The sequence below is a fragment of the Paralichthys olivaceus genome, chromosome 22 (assembly GCF_024713975.1).
Source record: "Paralichthys olivaceus isolate ysfri-2021 chromosome 22, ASM2471397v2, whole genome shotgun sequence".
NCBI classification, from domain to species: Eukaryota; Metazoa; Chordata; class Actinopteri; order Pleuronectiformes; family Paralichthyidae; genus Paralichthys; species Paralichthys olivaceus.
In genome coordinates, this window is record NC_091114.1 from 6,742,256 (window position 1) to 6,765,526 (window position 23,271).

At 41.4% G+C, this 23,271-nt stretch overlaps 1 long non-coding RNA gene across 1 annotated transcript in view; it reads left to right on the forward strand.

Moving 5' to 3' along the window:
• LOC109639693 (uncharacterized) overlaps window positions 1-23,271 on the forward strand; it is a 154,964-nt gene that overhangs the window by 60,564 nt on the left and 71,129 nt on the right. The window contains exon 15 of the long non-coding RNA XR_011239964.1: window positions 3,025-3,141. This is a non-coding gene — a long non-coding RNA (uncharacterized lncRNA). The remainder of the gene's footprint in view (window positions 1-3,024; window positions 3,142-23,271) is intronic.

Below are 23,271 nucleotides of genomic sequence, written 5' to 3' on the forward strand. Positions count from 1 at the left end.
GTATTTTTAGGGAGAAGCCTTTCCTATCTCATGATATCTCTATATCTCTTACTTGCTTTGTTGTCACGATCTGTTTTTTTTTCTCCACACATTTGTAATCGAGTTGGGAAAAAATATAGTACTGTAGTTTGCTTCATTATGGATCACAGAGTCAACAGAGTTTCCTCTCCTGTCTCCCCCACGGTGTCGCCGTCTAGTTTCCGACACGCCACTTATCTCTTTCAGCCTCCTCTGACACGTGATCATTGATAATTGATCGGTTAGGCTGCTCCCTTGCTTGAAGGCAGTGGTTAATAAAGCGATTATGTTCTACTTTTTAATATAATTATGCTGTTGATTTATCATGGTGATGACAGTATTGCACAATCCATGTTTTTGTGAACTATGACATAAGTGTTGACTATGACACTGGTGTACTTCCCACCCCTACTTGAGAATGAGGAGTATTGGGGGGGGGCTAAAACCAGTGTCTGGAGGAGCTTAGAAGCAAACCAGGCTAGGCAAGTTTTTTTACACTTGGGACTCTGGGGATCAAGATTGTGTTTGCTTGGATCAAGTATATGTATTTCCATTGCAAGTTTGTAAAATTGATTTCAAGTGGTATTGAGAAGGTCTTACAAAGTCTAAAGTTGAATTTTTTAAATCAAAAACTTTTTTATTGCTGTCGACATCATGATTACAATGGTTAGTCTCATGTTATTTATCTAAAGTTTGTTCAGCTCCCTTCCATCCAAGTTTTTCCTCTCAGCCTTGTTTCCCCTCATCAGTGTCTGTAGTTCTATACCCACAGCACCGTCAGCACTCTGTCCTCACTCTGGGAACATGCCACCACATTGGAAATGCACACACTCTGACTGAAGAGAAATCTCCCATGTTTTTAGTTCCAGCATCCCTGTCCTTATTCATTCTTTTCACTTTGTCTGAATTGGTTCTGGCATTACCAAAAATGTATTTTGTTCACACTCAGCACAATTCTTTTTCTCAAGAAGCAGAAAGTCAAGCAAATGGGCGGTTGACAGCGATGGGTCTTATCATCAGTGATGTAACTTTCTGAAAGAGCCTTCATCTCACTGCACTCCGAAAGTAAATGAAAATAAACAGAGGAATGGATCTAAAGCTACATCACATAACAGAGAGAGTAAAAAAAAGAGAAGGATACAAAATACATATTCCTTTGCTCGGTGTGTGATATTCATTGAGAGTAATGAAAGAGACGGATGCACACTAAGGTAGAATGATTCTTGTCTGTGTTAAAAATGGGTGGATTCGCTTTGTGGTTAATGTCAAGTGTGGCTAAGGCACCTGGGTCTCCAAGGGGTTGCCGAGTGAGAGCACTTTTGCTGTGATTAAAACAGAGGAGAACAGCCAGAGGGTGATAGTTGGCACAGATTTTGCTCCGTCTCCTCCCCCTCTATTTCACCCCTCCATCCCTCTCCTCCCAGTGCCAGCTGTCAGTTACGTCAGTCAATGTGTTAATGATGTGCCCTTACAGAGCACAGCTATACTTCTGTCATACCCATATCTCACTTGCTCTTCATAAGCTGTCCACAAATGGCCTAGTTTAGTACACTTTGTTTTTTTACGCAGGTTGAGCGATTCACGAACCATTAACATTTACTTTTAAGTACATTATGATATACTACATTAATCCTGGTGCAACTTAACAAACCAGTGTTCACCCACATTTGACCAATTTCCTGCCACACCGCTGCTGACACAAGTGAACCCGAGGTTGTCACTCTCCAAACAAGAGCCAGATGTACCGTTTTACTTCCTCATTCATCACTGTGCACATGTATAGTGTTGCTGCTTTCAGTTCACCGACAGTGGTTGCTGGGACATTTATCTCTCACTTGTTCTACTTCTTTTATTAATCCTGTGAAATCTGCTAATGATGTGTGTTAGTTAAGCAGCGTCTAATGAACAGAAAGCAGGTCAAAGTGTTGAAATATTAAACATCCCACCTTACCTGCAAGGTTTCACACAAATCTTTTGTCAGCTCCCTCGCCCCCTTTATGTTAATTTACACTTCACTTCTGGCACATGGAGTATTTGCATGTTATTAGTCCTTTAATAATTTTAATTATACTATTTAAATGGTGTTGCCTCAGTAGTCAGTGTCACTGCTGTTACACTGTGTTCATACCATAGACTGTTTATATGCCAATTACATATTTTGTCCACTGGCCACAGCATGTGTCTAATTTTTTCGTAGACATAAAACCTATTTGATCCATTTTTGTGTATCAGTGGTTCTGTCCACATTCATCGATAAATCTCTCATTTGTAAAATATTTGTGATCAACACTTAGTCTGAGGCTGCAGTTATAAAGTGAAAATGAAAGTGTCTGCTCTGTGCAGCTGCAGCAGGGTCACATCACCGGATAACAAATTCTTACCGCCACATTAGAGCAGAGTTGACCAACAAGGATGGAGGTTGGGTGTAGAGACATGGTGAAAGTTTTATGGATGTTTTCAAGGTCCACCAGTTCACAGACAGAAGGAGGGAGGGGAGAGAGTGAGTTCTACTTCTTAATGAGCTTGTGTGTTTTGATGAGAAAGTACCACCCATGGCATCCCTTGTATGTGTTTTGGGTACATGTCAGTTGTATTTATCAAGTAACAGTATTAATAATGCATTACACCTGTACTCAGAGGAACTGACACCTGGTGAGCTAGAAGGGAGCTTGGATCACTTCCAAAGAAGCAAATAATTAAGAAGAAATTAGAAAAAAATAAGGATGGCGATTCAGATCCAAAACTAAGACACTCGAATATGTTATGAAATAATATAAAAGCTTGTGTTTAGAATTTGACCATCCTCTAATGAAAGCTTAATTGTGCTAAACAGTGTTAGCCTTTAACCAGTCATGTGTGTAAAACGATCATGACAATGAAATGTCTCTTTAACTCTTTTAACAATTTGTTATATTCATCATTTTATGAATGCTCCTTTGGCTTCAGCTGTATATTTATATTCATACTGTGACCATACATCCTTGTCTACGTCCATGTCTCTGTCAGGCCTGCGATGAGTTGTAACTGCTCCTTTGACCAAACCAGTGCTCAATTCACCCTGAAGAAGATCATATCTCTGGACCCTGGTCAAGTCCCCTGAATGAGGAGATCGCCACAGATCAGGTTCAGTTTTTCCCTATAGAATGACAGTCAGTGTGCTTGTCCTGCTTATGATCATTCACATTTCCTCTGAAAGCAGTGCACAGAGACAGCTGCTCTCATGCAGATTAGTGCAGACGCAGGCTGTTTAGCCCACTTTCCTGTTTTTAGGTTTTCGTCTGTGATTATTTGAAGCTTGTGTTTCCCCGCTGGCTTACTCGCCTTTCCGTTCATACATTTTCTCCCTTCACCTCTCTCCATTTGTCTTCATCCCTCTCCTCACCCCTCTCAAAAGGTCACCAGCATTAGTGTTTGAATTCTCTGTCGCAAAGTCATTCATTTGACCTTGCCATCTGTCAGTACAGTGCTGTTCTCCTGGGTCAGCCACATGAAACTCATGTTATGGTTCCTGAGGTCAAAGGGCAAAATGGATATCCTTTCAAATTCTATTTACCCTAAAACCCAGGAGTTTGTTTGCATATATGTGTATGTGAGTCCTGTACCTCTAGCATGTGCCATTAGAGCCATATCGGGGTATCAAAGCTGCAGTGCTGCTAGGAATGATGAATGGCTGCCAGGTCCTGAGGTCCATGCGGTAATCACCTCAGGTAAGGGCTTTAAGCCTTGTTGGCGGGAGAACAGAAAGGGTTAAGTGGCTATGGCGGCTCATGGCTGTAGCCTCATAGCCTTCCATAGCCTCTGGCAGCTTATTTCCCAACATCTCCAAAGACCCATATGGATGAGGCTCAGAGCTTAGACAGCAAACGGCGAGGGATATGGAGACAATGCCTAATTTCCTCCAGACCAGAAGTGGGAGCGGTGAGGAGAGAGGGACTGGGTTTGCTGGCGCCTTGGCTCCCTCCCTCCTCGCTCTCAGGCTGGCTTTCCAGGGGCAGCAGAGCCAACCCATGGAGCAGCCTGTCAGCCTATGTCAACATCAGTGCTGCCCCTTGCCCCTCTCCACTTCCCCCGTCCTGCAGCCCAGCACTCACAGAGGTTACACGAGCCCAGATTTAGTGTATGAATAACCTAGGGCCTGGGGAGGTGTCAAAGGTGTCTGAATCAGACCTCCCAGCAGCCCCACTCACCCCCACAAATCTCACCACAGTTCACCGACAAGTCATGTTTTGTAGAGGGAGTGGAGAGAGAGAGGAGAGAGAACACATAAAAGACACTGTTACATGCTGTCATCATCACGCCTGTTTCTAAAAGGCTTTTGGTCTCTAATGTGAGCAACTGCAGCACTCAATAGCCGCCGAGATCAATGGTATCCTGTCTAGTGCTGCCTCGTATCATCACAAAATGTTACTGTTGGTCTGATGGAAAGGAAAAATAAAAGAAAACTCTGAATCGCTCCCCATTCCTTCCTTCTGTGCCGAGTGCTTGCACCTGAGATATTTTCCCTCCATTCACGTTATAGTTTGGCTGTAAAGTGAGGTGAGCCTCTGAGGCATCGCTGGGTGGAGGGTTGGGGGCGTCGAAGGTCAATCAGCTTTAGTGCTCAGGTTTCATGAGGCCAGTGGTTGTAAGAATGCACTGAACGTCAGGTGATTGGGTTTGTGTTAAGCTGCTCTCTTAGGGATGAATTCAAAGTATTTGTCAGTATGCTGATTTTAATGTTGTTTGGAGTAATCGTCTCTTTCAAGTTTTTCTTCTGAAATGAAAATTAGTCATCTATAAATACCCCTGCCCTTCCAAAACACACAGGGGTTTTGCTGTTATTGAGTTAGATGAAAATCAGTCACACTGCACCACGAAACACAAGCTTCTACATGGGCCGTATTCAGAGTGACACAGCATCTATAAATAGTCGTGCAAACACACTTTCTCTCATTGTCGCTCCCTCTTTTCCCTCTCTTTCTCCCACTCCGTCTCCTGCGTCGTCATGTGGCCAGACATGGGCTTGGTTCCCAGCAAATTCAATTTGCCGTCTAATTCCATATCAAAATCATGGTCAAAGCTCAGTGTTTATTGAGCGCGACACAAACAAGCAAGGACACAGCCTCAGCGTGGCTCCTCCCGCAACCTCATTATAGCTTTGCCCTCAAGTAACAGATTTTTGCTTAATTGGTGAGTTGTCCTAATTGACTTCAGCTAATTTATGGATTAGATTATTTGTACCCTTTTTTCTAATTGAACCATAACTTGCGTGTGTTTCCCTGGCTGACTGGGTTGTAGGTAATTGGTGCCGAGTGCTGTCAGTTGTGCACTGCTGTGAGGGAGCTGTAGGTTTTGTATCCTCACGTTCATTTATGAATGTTTAGTGCATACGGAAAATGAATCCAATCAGGTGCTTCATTAAGTTTGTTATGTTTGTCTTCAAACGTTTGCTGTAGATCTGAGTGTTGGAAACCTTTCACATGAAATGCAGCCATACGTTCAACTGTTAAGCGTTAGATATTTTGTTGTCCTCCAGTTGAATGTAGCTACTAGCAACTGCAGCCAGCGCCATGGAGAGAGAGTGCTCACACCAGAGTTCAGTGTAATGTTAACTGGACACATGAGGTGATGTTTATGCATATAAGCAGGACAACTATTGTGGTGCAGAGCTCAGGCACCGAAATGAAGCACTGAAAATCTGCTTTGTTATTCAGTCAACAACCTTTAAAAGCTGTGATCCTGACGATGGCTGACTACACTGCTCATCAGCAACAGGGCATCTGTATCATCTGGGTCATGGTTGGCAGTCTGATGGCAGTTTCTTTTTTGTGAAGAGATTTATGAGCATACTGTACATCCCCACATTTTCCACTGAAGTCATGATCAGTGAAGTCTTTATTCCTGTAGGCAGTTTAGAGACAAACAAGTCCAAAAAGCTTCTTGGCTGCTATGAAATGTTAGTTTAACATACTTGCATGTAGATTTCTGTGCACAAACCTCTCCTTGAGTGCTCAAAACAAGCCTGAGGCTTGGTTGCTGCTGCTGTTCCATAAAACCACCTTTCTTTTGCTTGTTAATTATGTCTAAAAAACTGTCAAAAATATGCCACAGATTTTTTTGATCTAGTGTGAGAGGTTAAGTTGTAGGAGGCATTGCATATATTATGTTTTCATTTATTGTGTGGGTAATTGTGCAACACAGATGTAGAATAATTAACCATGCAAAAATTAAAATACAGACCTTGTATTCTCAATAGTATCAAAGCACCACACAACACCACCACGTTCACATTATCGTTATGAAATGACTGCTGTATGCACCTTATGTTCATGTTTTCTTGACAAAGGCGTACTGATATCGGTGCTTCTGTTATAGAAAAATAACAGAACCACCGAACAAATGAATTTATTGATTTGTGAAAATAAAAATCAGGCTTTTACAGCATTCAGTAGTTATTTCATTTTGCCCAGTGTGCAGTCCAATTTATGATTGACAAATACTGTTATCTTCTCCATGGGAGAGTCAGGCTCTCCTGATAACCATTTCCTGGTAAGAGTCGTTTTACCAGATTCCATCAGCATTTTCATTCAGAATTGTATCTCTTTTCAACTATTGCTGAAATACTGTACATATAGATATGCCGTCTTAATTTCCATGGGCAATCTCATAAAAAATAAAGGGCATTTTTGTGGGTCTCTCTCGAATAGTCTCTGACGACAGGGGAATCTGAGTAGGCATGGTCGTGTAACAGGAAGGTTGCTGTAACAGAACCAAACTCCCTCCGTGTCTGTGAGCTGGTACACTTCCATTGATAGCTACAATAGACAGCATATAAAGATGGATGACATGTCAGCAAGCGACGCGATCACCACCTGATGCCTGGCTGCAGTATAGGTCAGAAATCCCAACTCCTCCATGTTAGTCACAAAAGACAAAATACACCACAGACATTTTCAGAGCTGGTGTCATTTAAACTTTCTTATCCCACTGATGTTTGTTGAAGTGTTCATTTGTCCACTAAGCATTTTTAATGCTGTAAAAACGTCCATCACGACTTTATTACTGGAGAGTGGGGAGGAAGTAGAGACATGTTGTCCATCTTTATTTACAGTTTGTGATACCTCCATATGGTCGCCTGTTCTTTGTGAGATTTTGTATTATTGTAGGAAGTGCAGTGTGTGTGATTCCACTGAGCCCCACATGTACATGAAATGATTTAACTACCATTGTCTGCATTTTATGCTTTTCCTTAAAATAGTTCTACAGTATCTGACATGGCTTAGTTTTCGCCTTCATAGTAACATAATGATACATCTCCAGATATTGATAAAAGTCTTGTGTTTCTAATAAGTGATTCTCTTTCAGCATTTCTATGTTGAGCAGTGCTCCTTTCTTTATACTGTTTTTTTTATATTGAATTAAAGCAGTATTTTTCTAGTTGTGCAGACCTCAGATCTAGTCACACAGCCCAGCATAGAACTGCAGTATCTCCCACTAATTAATAATATTTTCTCATAGATTAGATAGATAGATAGTTTCCTTACTTCATTTCATTCATTGGCTAATGATAGCATTTATGTAACCTTATGATTTGTGATCAGTTTCCATGTATGTGGATGAACAGTATTTCCTGTACAATGTTTCTCTTTGAGCAATATAAGATGATATTATAGTTCTTGTCTGTTCTGCAAAATAATAATCTTTCTGTTTTCGGTTAACTGGTTTATATATTCATTCTAATATATTCAATCTTTGAGGTGTGACTAAAGAATGGAATTAGGTCTAATCCTATTATGTCAATTATTTATGTAAAGGCACATCATTGTATTCTGATAAATGTAATGTTATTTAAGACTCTTATTGCCATTCGGAGGGATATCTGTTTTTTTAAACGTTTAGTTGGAGTAGTACTTGGACTAGAAGTAATCAGGACTTCTTGTATTGATCTGTACTGCTATGTTGTCTGATAATTGAACACATAATTGCAGCAGTCGAGGTAAAGAGGAGGTTGGTTCCTCTAGATATGAAATTAAGAAATGTCAACTGCGACCAATTTGTCCCTGTTATAATAATTCCTCAGATATCTTCATGAATTCTAATGCACCTAACAAGTGGCTCTGAGTATAATGTGAAGAATAGTATGCACAACCCTGTCTTATTCCCCTTTCAAATTTAAAACATTTTGAAGTATCCATGTATTTGAATCCTTGTCAAGTAGTGCCTGTGTCATTTTAATAATTATGTAAAAGAAATAAAAAAGGTTAACTTATTTGACTTGGTTGGTCAAAGGTCAAAGTCCTGCTGGCCTCACAAAAAGCCTCTTGGCCTCTTGAATGTGATATCTCAAGTCGGCCTTTAGAAGGATTTTTCAAAGTTTGGAAACGCTTTTGAGCTGTTGTGGAAAAATAACAAGATCATGACGCGGTGATTACGAGCAGACCTCCGAGTCTACATGACATTTACATATAATATACGTGACATAAGTCTCCCCTTTACATCAGAAGACCCTCTATTTCTGTTAGCACGCTATTTGTAATTTTCTGTGAGGAAATATTATTATTACAAACGTCCTGGGGGTGCATACATACATTCAATAGTAACTAAATTCTTCCCTCTTTATTGCCCTTTTTCCAAATGTAGCTTGTTTGAAATGAGAGTAGCAACTCCTCTCTTAGGTCTTCATTTACAAGGAAAGAAATCGATTGTTGAAACTCATTCTCTCCCCAGTTTTTCATGCTCTTTATCATTTAAGACTTTTCCGTGGATATACTACAGGGGCTTCTTCTTTCTTCAATTTGGAGGAATTTTTTTGACTACGTTTTGATTGGATTCAACAGCCCATTAACCTGAAATGAATTGAATTTAACTTTATCACTGGTAATGTGTTATAATCTGTCAGTGTATCCTTAAAGTTTGTGAAATAAAACTTGGGCGATGCCCCGTGAACAAGCAAGAACAAAGACACTGAGATGAGGAGACGTGAATCTAAGGCTGAGGTCTCCAGTTGATAACCCCGGGCCTGATTGAGGACAAGGCTGTGGGGGGGGGAAGCCTCTCCTAGCTAAAGCACCTAAAAAAAATTAAACAGAGACAAAATCTCTGTCTCTGTATTCCTGCCATGTGTTCTCATTTAAATTGGGAAAAAAGGTGAATATAAAAATGTAGGGATCTATGTAATGTGTACTTCCCTGACTCAGGTCCCATCCATCCTCAATGTTTTGTGGAAATCTGTTCAGTAGTTTTTGTATCATCAAAAATAAAAGAACATATAAGTTAAAATAAATATTTCAGAATATAGCACGTCTACTTTTACTTTTGAAGTTCATCCAAACTCTTCTGAAAGCTCACAGTTTCTACCTGATATTCTGATCTAGTTCTTTTGACCTCTCCTGCTGTCTCAGTCCTCCCACTGTTTCCTCGGCCGAGGGATAGCTGCTCAGACAGGCCCTCCCTCTGTGTGACCATGCTGATGGGCAGTCCTCTCTGCTCCATGTTTGTAGTCACCTCCTGCCTGCAGTGTCTGGCAGAGTCTGCTCCTGATAGAACACTCATTGTTTAAAGGGGAACATGTGAAAACGTATCCGAATATTCCTTGCACTTCCTCAGCACTGCTGTGGAGTTATCTTCAAATTATATCAACCACTCACCAAAAACCACCTTCTTCTTCCCCCAGGCCCTGCACATAATCTCTTCTCTGCCTTAATATTGGAGGAATTTGAGTATTATTGACCATATCTTGTCTTTCGTGTTCTCTGAGGGCCTGGGGTCGAACCTCATGGTGTGCCCACTCAATGTCAATCTCCGTAGTCGGGGGATTCTCTTGCATGAGCTCTGCTCCTTGATGAAATGTATCTAAATTCACCTCTTTCTTTCCTTGTTTTTCAGCACTTCTCTCATCACCTTTTAATGTTTTGAAAGTGATATTACGTCTTTTGAGTCTCTGTCTCCTCTGTTATTTGGGGAGCTCAGATTTAATATCTGTCACTTTTGTTGTGTCTTTTTACCTCAGCCAAGGAGGTTATGTATTCACCCCAGCCGGTGTGTTACCTGCGCTTCGGAGTTTATGTTATAGATTTGTATGAAACTTGGTGGGAGGATGTGGTATGGGTCAGGGAATTCATTCAATTCTGGTGCGGATTTGGATCAAGGGGGTGGATCCATGAGTTTGTTTTTCCCACTTTAACATTGTGAGATTTTTAACTGATTTCTCAGGGAATAATTCATGGATCTTAAAAAAAAACGGTCATATTTCGATTTTTGGTGCAGCTTTAGAATTTAAGGAGACTGTCTGGCCTTGGAGGACATAGGAACTTTACAAAGTGCCATTCAAGATGTGAGAGTTTGTATATCTACTTTTGTTAAACTTAATTTGGGTGAGGGTCAGCAGTAGCTTTGGTATTTTGTGTCTTTACAGACATTTGAATGGTGCTTAAATCCTCATCCTGTCACCTGCTTCTGCATGTGGGCTATGTTAGCTATTAACTGTTGTATGTGCATGTGTCTTACAATGTGTAGTTTGTGTGCGTGACTGACTTCATGACGGTGGCGGGAGGAGGTTGAGACTTGTGGCACTTCTCTTCTTTGGCTATCAGCCTGTTACCAGGTGTCACTTCAACTCCTCTCGCCCTCCTTCTTTCCAGCCTCCCCCAGTCCACCTCCACACGCACTGCTCCAGCACAAAGAGAAAGCTAGACAAGAAAGGGAAGTAATTGAGGGAGAGATAGAGAAGAGAGGGATCATAAATAGATTGATACCATACCATCGTTTTTTCTATAAAAGCCAGCACTTTAATGCCACTCTGTAGCTCTGAGTTTCCCTCAATAACAGAAGTACTCATCTCTCTCACTGATGAATTTCTGTCAGTCGTGGATTCTCATACTCTGCTCCAAATCAGACGCAACAATTCCTGCAGATGTTTCACAATAAAAACCGAAGCACGAGCAGTGTGCATGCAGCAGGTAGTGACACACAGGTATACAGACCAATCATCCGTCCATGTTCAGTCCTACGAAGGCCACAGACAACAGCTTTTTTTCCCAGACGAATTTATTTATAAATGGCTATTGGGACATGAAGACGATTTCAACAAATAAGAGACGAAGAGTCTAAGAAACTAATTACCGACCCTTTACGACAGGAGGAGCTGAGTTTGTATATATCTAAGTTGTTATGGATTTGCTCCTGCTCCTCCTACAATCTAAAAATATTTGGTTTGCATAGAAGCCACAGACAAGGCTCTACCACATTTGGGTTTTGTTTATGAATTTGTTTTTGAGGAACAGAGCGGGGGGGCAGAGATTAGGTCTCTTGAGAGGTTTAGCGGGAGCGGTTTATTATCAAGAATGAATTCACATTTGGAAGTGATATCAAAATAATTGGAAATGATAAAAATATACCAGAACTGACAGGCATCACTAACTTCTGAATGCTCCCATCCTTAGAAAAATGCTCATTTTGCCACTTTTTGGGAGAGCGACAACATTCCTTCATCTTATCACATGCATAATATAATTATTATAGGTGCCCTATATTGTAATATACAAAATCAGCTGTATGTTTGCTTTAACACAATAAATGTATTTCTGTTTTTTTTAATGAATCAATGTGTAATAGAGTTAAATCAGTGTGAGAGCAGGACTTTAAAAGGATCTCAGTTCTTTTTCCTATTTATAGAGACTCAGTGGTTTGCCCCTCAGCTCGGAGCTCTAACTCTGTATCCTTGTTAACACAAGAGGGTTTTTGCGTATAGTACAGAGACTCTGTCCATCAGGTTTTTTCTCCTCTCGCAAACAACTAAGCGGACACAACAGGAACAATTTCCCTACAGTCTCACGGCTCGGTTGTTCTGTTGCCTAAAAGAGAACAGGGACAGAAATAGACAATATGAGGAGTAGCAAGAGAAGGGAAGAAACACCTCTTGCAGCTATTTGCAGAGTTGTAGAGCTTCAGATGCTGACAGCCCTTTATCATTAGCTCTCATTCTTCTTTCTTGCCAAAGGAGAGTTTTATATTCCTAGCCAGGCTCTGTGTGGGGGGGACTAAATCAATTCCAAATTATTGCACCTCTCAATAACTGATGGCTATGTCTGGGCAGAGGAGAAATGATTAATGATGATACTATGGACAATATGAGTAAGACACACACTGAGACATTATTGCTGCATGCCAACAGACGCACACACACACACACACACACCCACACACACTCACTGAATATATATCTGTGTGTAGTAACTGGTGGTGATCACCGTGGGGAAAGAGACATCACTGCTCATTGTTTGTCTGAGGGGTAGAGACTTCATTGTGTGTGTGCGCGTGTGTGTGCGTGTGTGCGCGCGCGTGTGTGTGAACAAGCAGGTGAGTGAGGGTGGAAATTGCTGGTTAGCTCCCTTTACAGTATGATCAAGACACTGTGTGCAACCCACGATGACAGTGCCGTGGTAGTACAGGCGATCGTTCTCTACACAATGTGTGATATCTCAATCAAAGACCCTAATGTGGAGCTGAAGAGAGAGTACGTACCTTTGAAGTAGCCCTCAAACTGCTCCTAAAGCAGGAATATAGTTCCTTACATAGGCTGGCACACTTTAGAGAAAGCAAGAGTTGATGAAACGATCAGTCGATTGAGAAAGCGGTTTTTAATGAATCAAGATCAATCATTTTTGAAAAGCAATTAACTGTTGGAATTGTTTATCAGACAAAAACTTCATCTCAGTTGTAATGATATGCTCCTGAGCAATTGGAATTTAGTGTTCAGGTAAAAACTAGCGTCACTACTCAAGCATGCACATGATGGCTTTGTGTTCACATGCTAACATTTCCCTAATTATCTCTAAACACCAGTACTTCTTACTTGATCGTAGTGCTAGATGAAAGTGAAGGGGATGACAAATGTTATCATTATCAATCAGCCTTGGGGAAATATTATTGTCAGTTCAAAATTTCATAGTGATTAATAATTGTTAAATCAATCTGGGAAAATAAGTTGGTGCAAATGTTAGAGTGAGAGACTCCAGACTTTCTCTGGCCAGCCTCAGAGTAAAAACTCCAGTGAATGTCTGTATGAGGTGATGTGATCCTCTGCAGGGTTCACCACAAGTGAGGGGGCGTGCTGATGATGTTTCAAACACGCAACAGATGGAAGAAACAAAAAGGAAAAAACAAATATCTCAGGATGAAAAAGTGGAAGACAATGACAAAAATGTCAAGGGAGCTTTCGGTGATGAGGACTGACGCTGCTGTGGATCTGCTCTAAACAAAAACACATGATCTCCGCGACTCAATTTATACATTACTTCCTGCCTCCGCCTGCTTCACTACCCCTCATCTGAATGCTCCGAAAATGTCTGTGTTGTTCAAAGTCTGGACCCAATTGTGCAAACAACTTCCTGAGTCCATGTCTGAAAATGGCTTTTCCAGATTCACATTGTGCCCATCTGAGCGCCCATGAGCATGTTGGTCTTACCATGAGGTGTGGTCAGGTGCAGTTTTGGCACATCGCTGTTTTGGAGCAGTGGAAAATGACCAACAAACACATGGGCTGAATTCAGTGGACCACTGAATCAAAATTGTAATATGCACCAGCCTAAGTGAGTGCACAATGCTAACATTCTGCTATTTACACACACAGATGTCTCCTCGTGCGCTAATTGAAAGCATTTTTTCTTGCTACCTGTCAAATCAGCCCTTATTATAGCAATCCTCCAAGGTACACATGCACCTGGCTTTTAAAAGCAGTAAGAAATGGAACTCTGATTGGTTTATTGCACACACAAAATACACCCATGATATGGAGACTAAGTATAACAATTTGGAATCATGTGTCTGGTGCATTTACCTTTTTTCGTTTTTTTTTGCAGTCAAACTAACACAAGTTTAATTGGACCTAAATGCTCATGGGCTTCAGACCATTTACTGATATTGTAAAAATGTAAGGCCCTGGACCTGTTTAAACAGCTGGATGAAAAACTCATACCTGACGCACAGTAGAAAAGATATTTATCACACTTTCTAAGTTGCAACTCTTGGATGGCTCATTATTGTTCAGCAACAGACCATTCTGACTAAAGTTAAGGTGACTACAAAGTGCACAGAGTATATGTGTTTAATATAAATGCACAGAAATATGTTCTCAGAAAACCATCAAACAATTAAAAAGTCTTTTTTTAGAGTTAATAGAAGAATTCACCAGTATCACAGGATGCCACACTGTTGGTGTGATGAATGAATAGCATGGATATAGAATCAGCCTGGTAAAAATTCTGAATTTTTCTGAATATTTTAAATATGTATTCATATTTTAACCATATATTTGGGGAATTTAATGAGTAATCAATAAATGGAATATTATTAGTGGTTCAGTTATAATATCACATTTCACATCTTGCTGCATATGCTCTGAGAGAGGGGGAGGGAGAGGCACCAGGCACATACCCGTAAAGGATTATGAGTATGAGCTCCTAAGAAAATCTTTCTATGCCAACTCACTACTCACAAGGTTGACGAGTGGATACATGCACCATGCAAATAGAGAAAGACTGATAAAGCATGCAATATCTAACATTTTTAAGTTTTGATTTTTGAGGCTAAAGACACCAAATACCATCACAATAAAGCATAGGCCTCAGATATTAAGCATTACTTAATCCTATTATGGGTTGCGCTTGACAGAAAGTTTGAGGCGCATATTTCCTGGCCTGTCAGCTGCGTCAGGCCCTGCGTCTCTGCCGTCCAGTGTATTAGAAGAAAAACCACTCTCTACTTCTTTTGAATCTGTGCTACTTGCAGTGCAAATCAACCAGTTACAACAGCTAATTAGCAGAAGAACAAGAATTCAATCTCACAATAAAACAGTGGCCAACGGTTGTGCAAAAAAGACAGGAGACATGGAGAGGGAGAGAGCGTTAATGTCACCGCAGGTTTGACTGATAAAGTTGCATCATGGGTCAGTATGTTACTACACCGATGGCAAACTGTAAATTCTTAATCTCAGGGCGGAGATCAGACAGGTGGAGACGTGTGATGCAAGAGAATATACCGCAGTGAGATGCCGTTCCAATTATTTGTGTGCTGGTTTTAGGCTTCAATCCTTTTCTGTCTGTAATTAGCTGCATTGACGCTGCATTGCCTCAGCATGTCTATAATAAGAGAAAGGCAGGATACACTGTGTACAAACCAAATCACCTGCAATTACCTCCCACGCTCTCCCATTTATCTCCGACTTCTCCCAGACCAACGCACAGAACATCCATGAAGACGCTTCAGAATAACAACCTGTGCTCGTGCATTTGGAGAAAAAGTGTACACGCACACTTGCTTGCACATCTAAGATCTTTGTACAGAGAGCTACTGTCACGCCCACAGCCCAAATGGCTGTTTTGTGTTGTCAGTCATTTATTCCCAAAACATACACTTACCCGCTCCGACAGAGTTCCATCTTTTATTATCTTGCTGCACAACAAAGCCCAAATTCATGTGTGCTTTCTATCTTACTCATAATCGTCCTCACAGCACTCAGGCTGCACTCTGGGGAGTCATCTCAAAACAGTAAGCGCAGCCATAAAGTGTGCTGTGTTTGCTCGTGCACACACACACACACACATTACACACACTTTCCCCAACGCCTCAGCCCTGATGCACTGGATAGGGGGTGATAGTAACCATTGTGAGAAGCAATGTTCCCCCATCTCTGTGTTTGTGCTGTTATTACATTAGCAGCTCTGATTTTATCCCCTTCCCTCTTTCTTCAGTTCTCCACCTCCCCTGCCTCATATCGCTCTATTCCTTCCTCTATCTATCTACCTCCCTCTGTTCCTCCTTCCCTTATGCTCTGTCTGTTGTGATTTAGCGCTTACAGTGTTTACTCTCCAATGCAGCTCCAGAAACCAGGGAAATTATAACTCTAACCCAGACTGAGCCCCTCTCCAAATTATGGCCATTGATTTGTGTCTTTATTATGTCCTCAGTGGAACCTTGTTCACCAGCATCACCGGATCCCAACGCTGAGTGCAGCTCAATACTGCCATCCAGTGATGGTTTAATCCACTGAGGCGTAACAAATAGAGAGAGAGTTTTTGCTGTGTGCACATATATAAATATATAAATACATATATATAACTCAATTGCAGTCAACTCTGTGAAGGCAACTCAGTTTGTACATGTGTGTAAAACCTGAAGGTGACTGAGTTAAGGGTCTCTCTCTCTCTCTCTCTCTCTCTCTCTCTCTCTGTGGTGGTTTACATTACCCTGGGCAGAGCAGTGTGGAGCAGAGTGGCGGCCCGCGGCTGGTTGAATCAGGAATGCCCCAGCCATCTGCTGCACATTAAAAATAGACCCCCAGCCCAATTCAGTTAGCAGCCCCAGCCAGTGCCACTGATTGGGCAGAAGGGGGTATGGCTACAGTCAGCTCCCGGACTACAGTAAACATGATGGAGTAAGGCGGGGAGGGTGGCATAGGCAGAGGTGATTGTGGAGCGAGCAACAGAAATGAAACAAAGCAAACATTTCTTATGAAGTTCTTCTGAAGAATCAATCGTGGGTGGAAAATATCTGAGCAGTAATTAGTAACATTTAGAAGATGAAACATAAATGACTGTTGGTGGATATACCACATGTTTGTTCACCCCATGGCTTGTTCCACCAGAGATCATGGTAGAAAAAAATAGCCTGAAATTGTCTGTACAATGTCTCTTGCAAATCATGCCAACACAGATTCAACATCTACAACTGCGGTGAAAGAAGAAACAAAGAGCCTCCCAAAACAAGACTGCTGCCAACTTTTGAGCAAAACAAGAGGAAGTAGACAAGGCTGATTGAATAAAGGAAAAAGGGCCCTGCAGATAAGCATCTTATTCGCCTTCATAATATTTGGACTGAGACCGATGGAAACAAACCTGTCACCATGCAAAGCAAAAACTCCAGTTTTGCGGCTACTTTCCCATCTTTGATGAGCAAATTACACATCTGAAATACACAAGAACATAGGATCAGAGTATGTCAACGTGAAGAGAACATTCCTCCAAAACATGAATGTTCTCTCAAACTACTTCCTAATGACTCATAATCATCCCCTTGTGTAATCAGTGTTTCATAGGTCAGTAGTGGTTTTAATGCAAAAAAGCATTTTGAACCCTTAAAAAATCATCCATGCATTTTTTTTAATTTGTTTGACCTTATTCTTTAACAGCTAATTATTGCAACGGCCTCTTCACTGCAAATTAGGGTGTTTTGAGGTGTGTGTGTGTGTGTGTGTGTGTGTGTGTGTGTGTGTGTGTGTGAGAGTGTGTGTGAGAGAGAGAGAGAGAAACTCATATTGTGCAAATAATCTACTGGCCCAAACCTTGGTCTAATTGGAAAACAGGCCTGGGGTTGTATAAGATTTTTAGAGCACAGGGAGACTGGCGCACGCACACAAACACACACACACACACACACACACACACACACACACACACACCTGCATGTGGTGATAACAGCAGCTTACTCACCCCAAAACACAAACATATACAAAAACACACATGTGAGCGCACATGGTTTCCACACAGACCTACCTGCCTAATCTGTGTAATCTCCGCTGGGTGGAAACAGGACACATACATGCAGTGGAACATACTCTCTCATATGTTCTCGATGCTGTCAAATATGCTCAGAGCCCTCAGAGACATAATGCACAAAAACATTGGCTCATATAAACAGTGCGCTCTGTGAATATGTTCCCAATTATCTGCTGCATATTTCTCTGATTTTTAACTCATGCCAGACTGGCATCTTTGGAAACTGAGACTTTTAAACAATTGTGGGATTGTGTATTTTGCTCAAGCAAATGCAAGGCACAGCAGCAATTTTCCCCCCTGTGCTAGAATAGCAAGATATGTTGAGCAGCAATTGCACTCAGCTCATTTTACCCCCCCTTATACCACAGAGTGCATGTTTTGTGTGTATCAGGATGTGATTCTGTTCATGTGTGCAGGGAGGGCATCTTGTCGACTCCTTTTTGTCGTCTCTCACCCATTCCTCACACCCTGCAGCGGATCAGCACACCGCACTTTGCAAACATGCCCTCAGGCAGCCGCCACACACATACACACACAATTTTCAGTGGTAAAAAAACACACATAGAGCAGGAATCTTCAAACGAATGTCATCACCTTTTAAAGATATAAAAGAATGCACACAAAAAAACAAGAGGGGCATGAAGCCAAAGAACTGCTGCAGACAGACGTGTTTGCCTCGGTGCATTACAATCTTAGCCATCAACAGAAGGCATTCAGCAGATAATTCTGCATATGTGACACTTACTGTGTGATGGAAAATGCACACGCTTACACAGTAGGCTAAACAGCATGGCAGTAATGGCTGTTTCTCATTGGACATCTGTGTGTGTGTGTGCGTGCGTGCGTGTGTGTAATCTCCATCTCCACGCTGTTTTGCCTCTCGGCTGAATTCAGATATGAGGCCGGCATTATGGGCCAACAGGCTAAACCTTGGCCCAGTGTGCTTAAGTATCCAGATCGATAAGTGCCTAGATAGCCTACTTGTGGTCATTGAAGTTGTGTGTGTGTGCGGATGTGTGTGTGTATGTGATTTTAAAGCACGACAGATGAAACCAACCACATTGTGCCGAGGGCTCCAGGTCAATAAGTTTGTGGTCTTAGCATCTCAATGTTGTTGCTGCAGCTATAATTATGTCAACCTTCTGTATTCGTGTGCGTGTGTGTTTTATTATAGACATTCTCATTAAGGGGAAATATCTTTCAGCCTATGTAATAAATACATTATCATACATCATTATGACTTGTTACTCGTCTGTTTTAATGTGGTTTTGAAAGATCGCGTGCTCATAATGTGGCTCATCACTATGTGTACAGTATACAGTAGATGTAGTGAGTCATGGCTCTGAGTCAGCATGTCATTACTACAATTCTGTGTGTGTGTGTGTGTGTGTGTGTCAGGCTGCATTAATGATGCATAATAATGTTTTCAGGCACATGGTCAGAGTGTATATTCACAATATGTGCAGATTCAGATACTGTGCATCATGTAAGTGCTGCCTCATGTGTTCCTGTCAGCTCAAGTGTTAAAGGAAATGTTGTTTTTAATACAATATGGGTTTCATTTAGCTTTGACCATAGTTTATACTGGCTATTATTGTTTCTTTACTCACGAAACAATTGGTGAGTGACTATAATATTGATGAAATGGCTACAACAATGTGAGACAGGACCAGAGACATGGGTATTTTGCTGGAGAATAATTTTTGTGGACAATGACCGCAAGTATGGAGGAGCCGGGAAGATGTTGGGACGGTTTAGATTATAATTTGCCTTTGTTTTCTTTCACTGTGACACAATATGTACTTTGTGTCATACTGCTAATGAGGTAGCTCTCCCTTTAATATCTAGTCCATGCAATATCAGGTTAGCTTCATGGAATATAGGATTTTAAAGTAGCCTACTTTGATTTGTCAAGTTTTAGCCCAAAATTGACATAACCATTTTGTAATTTTATCCCTGATCCGTTTGTCAGCTGTTTTTTTAGAAAATGAAGTGTACCCTCTGAAGATTTGACCACTAGTAGTGCTCTGGAGCAATGCTTATTTTACAATGTTTTGTTTATTATAGGGACATACTAACATGCTCCTTGACTGCCTCTGCTTTCTCTCTGTTCCGCTGACTGACCTAACCAAGAAATGTAGCAATGCACTAACAAACGCAGAAAAGACCAAGAAGGTTCAAAATATTCAAGAGGAAAAAAATGAACTTGTTTTAGGTTTTACGAGAAAGGAAATGCTCTCATAACAATGTATTGCTGGTGAGAAACACTTCTTCAGAAACACAACTATTGTCCTTCCACAATTACTTTGTATTTGTATCATAGTCTATATCATATAACATGAATGAGAATTTGTATCTATATCAGCCACTCCTAAATTTAGAGTTGATTGGAATTTGTCTTGGCGAGCATACCCAAACATAGAAAACAAGGAAGACTTATCCTTAGACGACATTTCTCTGGCAATAAAATGAAGTCCTGGAAATCTGCGATCCACACGATCTGCCTTCTGATTTTTATAAGAAATTTGAAACTAAATTAAAGACAGCTCTTTTTCTACCACCCTCCTGAAGAGGGTTGATAATAATTGGAAAGCCAAATGATAGGTGTGAAAACCTGAGACCAATAAGTCTTTTAAATTCGGGTTTAAGAATTCTTTGCAAAATCCAAGCAGAAAGGTTAGAGTCTCTCCTACCGGGAATTATAAATACAGATCAGAGTGGGTTCATTGTAAGCTGCCAGGGATTCACAATGTAAGAAGGCTTGTGAACATCTTACATGCCCCAGAAAGAGGAATCAGATACAGCTTTCCTGTCATTGGATGCAGAGAAAGCCTTTGACAGGGTCGAGTCATGAGTCAGTTAAAGGTGGTCATGCTTCCAATTTCTCAAATTGGTAGAATTACCATACCTAAAATGAACATAATTCTCAAACTATTATTATATCTCTTTCAGAATATCCCATTCCCATCTCCTCCAAACTTGTTTTCTTGCCACACAGAAATGATTCAATAATTATATATGGACAAACAGACACCCTAGACTTTGTTTACCTTATTTAGTATTACTGGGCAACTCAACTTAGAACTGTGAGGTTTTATTACTCGACAGGTAATTCACCAGTGTGGAAAGATAGTGAATCTCCCTCTGTAAGGCCACAGATGCCGGCATACATATACTCTGATAATACAAATCTTAAAATGAGAACAATGAACCCTATAGTAAGACTCGTGATGGATGTTTGGTATGAAGTACAAAACTATTTGAAGGTACCTGCTCTCTCAGTGTAGTCCAATTTGGGGTAGTAATTATTTTGTGCCAGGCAGGGCTGATGGAGGTTTTAAATTATAGGCTGACAGGGGAGTTAGTCTCATCAGTGACATTTTTGGTCCAACGGATGGAAATATTAAAATATTTGAAGACCTTGTTGATAATTATAATATCCACCGTAAACACTTCTTGAAATACTTACAGCTTAAGAGCTTTATTGGGTCTTCCCCAAAACAAGGCTTTGCTATTCCTGATTTATCTCCAGTGGTAGATAGGAAAAGTATTCATAAACCAAGTATCAGGCAATGGCTTAAGGAAATGGAAAAAAAAAATCACATACACTTAAAGATATTCAAGACATGTTTCAATATATATGGGGCCCACTTATAAATTATCTTAGGAATAGGAATTTATCTTATATGTTGGACGAATCTGGGGAAATATAATTATAACTCCAGCAATAGAATTCTATGAAATCTCTGGTGTATATGATATAAGTGTTGCAATATACAGTATGTGATGAAGGAATTGTAAAGTTGTTTGTCGTATTGAACCGCCATATGTTTTAGTCCATTCTCTTGTGTGAAGTTTGAAATTTGCTTAAAGTGTCTTAAATTTAACTAAATGAAATCTGCAGAGACTCTGCTTGATGTGCGATATACAGTGCAGCCATGTGTACTCCATGTTTGTGTGTGAGTGTGTGTGTGTTCTGTTCATGTTCTGTATGTGCGAGTGTTTGTTCATGTCAAGTATCTGACTGACCGAATGAACACAGCCAGCCGTCAGGAAGCCAGAGCTAGATAAAGAGAGGGAGACGTCAGCCTCCTCCCTTCATGCTAAGCACACACTAGAGGTCAAGTACCACATTTCTCCATCTCACTCAAGGGCCTCTCTCTCTTTTTCTTTCCTTGCTCTCTCTTTTTCCTCCTCTCTCGCCTTTTCATGTCGTCTCTCTTCTCTATCAGATGCAGACAGTTGCCGTTCAGTGCCATGGCAAAGCCTGACAATGAACATTCCTCTGAGTCATTGGCTAGCATCTTCTTCTTTCTTTAGTCCAAGACACATACTCACTGTACGAAAATTCATTCATACATGCACACACACAAAAAATCACACACATTGTAGAGCACACAAAGGGCGAGGGTGGGTTATTACTCACCCTATAGAACAAACACGCACACACTCACCCAGCCCTACCTCTGTGTCCTCTTTGCCCTGTCTGAAATGTATTGTTTAGGTAAATGAGTCTGTGCACCCAGTGGGGGGATCAGCATGAGTAAGAGCCTGAATGCATTACCCCATTACTCTTCCCTCTCTCTCTTTCTCTCTCTCTCTCTCTCTCTCTCTCTCACTGTCTCTGTCCCTCTCCCTCGTATTCTCTCTGTGTCTCACTCCGTCTCTCTGTGTGGCCTCTGCCAAGCTCAGCACCCTCAGTCCTTGAGAGCTCAAATTGACATTGGAGACCTGGTTATTAATATGTGGGTAGTGGGTGTGTGTGTGTGTTTCGTGACTCTTTGTGCATGTGTGTGTGTGTCTTTGTGTGCGTGTACATGCAATGCAATGGGATAGAGTGCTCTTGTCATTTGTGCGCAGTAGATGTTGTGTGATTTGTGTTGAAAGACGAATGAAAATGTGCGTGTGTGTGTGTGCGCACGCCCCCATGCAGACAGCCAGACTCAGACAGGCTGTCTAATTAGATAGACAGAGTGGAGCACACAGACTCCGAACAGGTGGAGTGGGATGAAAGAAAGGTTGGGTTTCTATACACCTGCTGAAAGCATTACACTGTGTGTGTGTGTGTGTGTGTGTGTGTGTGTGTGTGTGTGTGTGTGTGTGTGTGTGTGTGTGTGTGTGTGTGTGTGTGTGTGTCGGTGATGGGGCGTTGTGTCCTGTTGCCTGCCTGCGCTCTCATGTACATGAACATGCCCTCGTGTACATCTCAGCATGTATTATAACCCACCTGTGGAAAGCTCCCTGCACACTTTTCTTTGTTCCCTTTTTTCTTCAGTGGCTCTTGCCTGTGTGTGTCTCTGCGTGTGTGCGCATTCGTCAGGTGTCACCCATTGAGTCTGACCCCGACAGAAAGCTGTCGCCAGTGTTGTCATGGCGACCGCTGCCATGGTTTCCAGGCACGCCAAGCAGGGGGGAGAGGACCGGTGCTGCATCACTAAATGTTCCCCTTCCTCCTTATGCGTGTGTGTGTGTGTGTTTGTTTGTTTGTTTGCTTGCTTGTGTGTGTGTGTGTGCGCATGCACGTGCATGTGCGCTTCCTGGCAGGCTTTATTTGTTCCCCTACAAATCAAGTCAGAAAGCCATACTGTGCTCTGAGCCTGAGTTCTACTCCGAGATGTGGTAATGTTTATATAACGACTATATCCCTCTGAAACCTCTATGTAGAAAGGTGGTCAAGTGTAAGAGTGGTGAGTGTTTGTGGGGGAATGTAAGCATCTGTTTG